Source organism: Carlito syrichta, unplaced genomic scaffold (assembly GCF_000164805.1).
Source record: "Carlito syrichta isolate Samal-C Ts95f unplaced genomic scaffold, Tarsius_syrichta-2.0.1 Scaffold315646, whole genome shotgun sequence".
NCBI lineage: Eukaryota > Metazoa > Chordata > Mammalia > Primates > Tarsiidae > Carlito > Carlito syrichta.
Window position 1 is genome coordinate 601,893 of NW_007259742.1, and position 4,700 is coordinate 606,592.

At 41.6% G+C, this 4,700-nt stretch overlaps 1 protein-coding gene across 1 annotated transcript in view; it reads left to right on the plus strand.

Moving 5' to 3' along the window:
* HKDC1 (hexokinase domain containing 1) overlaps window positions 1-4,700 on the plus strand; it is a 66,326-nt gene that overhangs the window by 54,142 nt on the left and 7,484 nt on the right. The gene's annotated exons all lie outside the window — the stretch shown is intronic.

The following is a 4,700-nucleotide window of genomic DNA, read 5'->3' on the forward strand; positions in this document are numbered from 1 at the left end:
CCACTCACCTCAGCCTCCCAAAGGCGCAGGATTACAGGCTGAGCCACCAAGCCTGGCTATGAGAAGTTTTAAGCATATATGAGTAGAGGGAGAAGTAAAATGAACTCAGCATTTCCATCACTACCCTGAACAATGATCAACTCATGGCCAGACTGGGTTCATCCATATACTCCTGCTGCCTCCACCCCCCAGGATGGGTTAATTGGAAACAAATCTTACATTTTATGTCAGTTTATCTGCAAACACTTCAAAATGTACTTCCAAAATACATGGCTTCTTAAAAAAAACATGACTACAATACCATGATCATACTGAAGTAGCTGATTATACACCTTCATCTCACAAAATATCCTGTTAGTATTCCTAATTCCTGAATTGCCAAAAACGAGTGGTTTTCACAGTTTATTTGTTTACATAAGTATCCAAACAAGGTTCATACATTGCATTTGGTAGATGTGTGTCTTAGATCTCTTTGAATCCACAGGTTTCCCTCCCTCTCTTGTTTTCCCTTGCAATGTGTTTTTGAAGAAACTATCATCTTATCCTATAGGTTTTCTATATTATAGATTTTGTTGATTATAGTGCTTGGCATTTCCCTCTCTCTCTTATATTTCCTGAAAACTCATAGTTAGACCCAGATGCTTGGTTAGATTCAGTGCTGGATTTTGGACGAGAATATTTCATGGATTGGCTCTGAGTTATCTGTCTGCCTCTCTTTCTCTGAAGATGTTATCAGTCATTGGTGCTTATTGCCTCTATCTATAATTTCACTAGAGACTGCAAAGTGGTTATGATTTAATGCTATCACTCCTGCATTTATTAGCTGGAATACTTCTAGAAAGAGGAACTTTCCCTTGACAACTCTTTCGTGTAATTATCATTTTGAGTGGCTGCATAATGTTACCTTATGTTACTGTACTATAATTTTACTTTTCCTTTGGTATAAGATGTCTAGCTTGTAATTTATAAATTGCTGCTATTCTGAGTAATGCCATAATTATTCTTTTTCTACACATAGTCATTTAAATATTGTGAATTATTTCCTTAGTAGTAGAAATATTTGGTTAAAACAAGCATTTTTCGGGTGCAGGGGGGCACACTTCATCAATGAGGGTACCTGATCTCAAACCAGGTGATGTGGGGACCAAAGTGAGGCCCAAATTACCTGTACAATGACCATTCGTATACCTGAATGGTCATTGTACCCCACATCTTTAAAATAAAAAATTTTTTTAAAAAGTATTTTCCTGTGGATACACTGAGTTTTTGTTTTGTTTTGTTTTTTGAGTCAGGGTTCTCACTCTGTTGCCCAGGTCGGAGTGCAATCACAGCTCACCATGACCTCGAATTCCTGGGCTCAAGTGATCACCTACCTCAGCTTCCCAAGTAGCTGGGATTACAATCATGTGCCACCATATCTGGCTACTTTTTGAATTTTTTTATGGTGATGAGGTCTCACTATGTTGCCTAGGCTGGCCTCAAACTCCTGGGCTCAAGCATTCCTCTTACCTTGGCCTCCCAAAGTGCTGGGATTGCAGGCATGAGCCACTGAGCCCAGCCAATCAACTAATTTTTAAAGAAGTAGTCCCAGTTTCCACCACTAGTTATGTACAAATGTGTTCATTTCACTGCTTTTTGTACCAGCACTGGATGTTATCTGATGCTTTGTGTTTGATTTTCTCTGTTTGCTTCATTCGTTTAATTCTCCTGGTCTTTATGGTTAGATGCCTGAAAACAAAAATGACTTTACAGAGGGAAAAAGAGAAAACACGTTATAAACGAAAGTGGTGTACTTAATGAGGGCAATCAATTGGGTTGTTGTAGAGGAGTTCTCATTGTCCAAGGAGATGGTGGCAGAATCTATAATAGCTGGAGTAATTGTGTGCTTTTGAAGTGTTGGCTAGCAGATATTGAGCTTCCTTCTTCTGTCTAGGTTTCAGTCCATCAGATCTGAAAAAACAGGTTAAAAGTCATTGACCGCCGGGTGCGGTGGCTCATACCTATAATCCCAGCACTTAGGGAGGTGGAGGTGAGAGGATTGCCTGAGCTCAGGGGTTCAAGACCAGCCTGGGCAACTTGGCGAGACCTCGTCTCTACAATAAATCAAAAAATTAGCTGGATATGGTGGCTCACACTTGTAGTTCCAGATACTTGGAAAGGCTGAGGAGGAAGGATTGTCTGAGCCCCGCAGGTCAAGATTGCAGTGACTGTGAACCTGCCACTGCACTCCAGCCTGGGCGGCAGAGTGAAACTCCAACTTAAAAAAAAAAAAGTCATTGGCTGGGTGCAGTGGTTCACGCCTGTAATCCCAGCACTTTGGGAGGCCAAGGTGAGAGGAATGCTTGAGAGTAGAAGGTTGAGATCAGCCTGGTCAACATAGCAAGACTTCTACTCTAGAAAAAAAAAAAATTAGCTGAGCACATGCCTGTATTTCCAGCTACTTGGGAGGTTGAGGCAGGAGGATTGCCTGAGCCCAAGAACTATAGTGAGCTGTGATTGTGCCACTGCACTTTAGCCTGGGTAACAGAGTGAGACCTTGAATCAAAAAAATAAAAAAGTTATCACTTTTGGTGACCAGAGGGATCTTCTTTTGCTATGGGAAACCAGCTTCTTTCTTATTTGTAACAGATAAGCAAATTTACCTATTTTTGCCTTGCTTCTTTCTTTTTTCTTTTTTCTTTTTACAAAGAATGTTGTTCCCGGACAAAATACAAAGAATGTTGTTCCTGGACAACATACAAGGTGGCAACACCCATGTGTCTCCAGAAATATTTGCTTCTGTTGCACAAGAGGTGTCTGCTTTGATTTTTACAGGCTTTAAAGGAAAAACTTCATGGAATAATAATAATAATAATTAATCACCTAGTGCCAGTTAGAAAATGGTAGGTGCTTTGCTAACTGTTGCACTTTTCAAAGCATGTTGTCATACAGGTTGGACAGTGTCCTCAGGGGAAGAGTCCTGAGCTTACGGTATCAGAGCTTGAGGTTAAGATTTATCTTTACCCCTCTGCCTGTGTGTGCTGCATGACCCGGGCTGGTTGCTTCACATCTTTGGACGCAATTTCCTTCTTTGTAAGATAAATAGTTGCTCTGTTGCTTAAGCCCCAGGATTGCTCTGAAGATGGAGTAAAAGAATAGATAGGAAAGAACTAGGTGAGCTGTGAAGGGCTAGGCCCTGGAAGGAATTGCAGATTTTTCTCTTTAGACACACCTGGAAAAAGCTTTCATTCTTTTTTAAAAAAAAAAACTAAGTCCGGGTGGACATGGTGGCTCACGCCTATAATCCCAGCACTTTGGGAGGCCTAGGTGAGAGGATTGCCTGAGCCCATGGGTTCAAGACCAGCCTGGGCAACTTGGTAAGACCTCATCTCTACAGTAAATCAAAAAATTAGCCAGGCGTGGTGGCGCGTGCCTGTAGTTCCAGCTTCTTGGAAGGCTGAGGCGGAAGGATCACCTGAGCCCAGCAGGTCGAGGCTGTGGTGGCCATGAGCGTGCCACTGCACTCTAGCCTGGGTAACAGAGTGAGAATTCAACTTAATTAAAAAACTAAGTCTGAACTGAACAGAAAAAACCTTTTTTTCTTACTACACAAATGTTACTTATTCATTTTAGGGTGTCTAAAAAATGCAGAAAAGCAAGAGAAATAAAATCCCAATTACCTGTAATCCTACCATCATGTGAATAGATTTCCTTCAGCTTTTCTTTTCTGTACAAGGACAAATATTGAAACAAACAAACAAAAAAACCAAGATCATTAGTCAGGGTGTGGAGGCTGAGGTGGGAGGAGCCCTTGAACCCAGGAATTTGAGGCTACAGTAAGCTATGATTGCACCATTCCAGCCTGGCAACAGAGCATGACTCTGCTAAAAAAACAAACAAAAAACAAAAACCCAAGATCACATTGCACATAGTATTTTATCATCTGTTTTTTTCACTATGTCATGAACATTTTCCATGGCATTAAATATTCTCATAGGAACGCATCCCTAACAACGCTCTTGTAACCTATCAAGGCTATAACTTCGCGCTGTTTAACTTGGGAATCAGGGCTGTGTACGTACCACTAATTGCCATTGGTTCACTGTGAGAAGATCATGTCTAGACTCAAGGCCAGTCTATCTCCATGATGAGTACTTCTCTGTGTGTATTTATGGTCCTACTGTGTTCCCATCCTCTAAGGTACTGATTGTGTTTTGTTTGTTCATTTATTTACTTGTTTATTGAATGTACCCAGCTCCATATTGGCCAGTATTGAAAATATAGTCTTATCCTCAAAGAGCGGAGAAATCAGAAAAAGGGAAAAACAAAGCAGAAAAAGTTCAACAAAAGGAAAGTTGGCTTCCAATTGAATGGGGCCAGAGTAGCAGGAACTGGCAGGATTCGTGGGAAAGTGCTAAAATTGATGTGAGAAGGCTTGTGTTTGAGACTCTGCCTCTCCTGTCTGAGAAGACAGGGTTCTAGCACACTGAGCTTCGGACCCCTCTTCTGAAAAGTACCTGGTATGCTGGTTGCTGAATCTAGCATAGCTCCTGGTATGCTCATAGATATGGACACACCCAGCACAAGAAGTGTTCACACTGTGTTTTTTTTTTTTTTTTTGAGTTGGAGTCTCACTCTGTCGCCCAGACTGGAGTGCAGTGGCCGCTCCTGGCCACCGCAGACTCAACCTGCTGGGCTCCGGCGATCTTTCTGCCTCATCC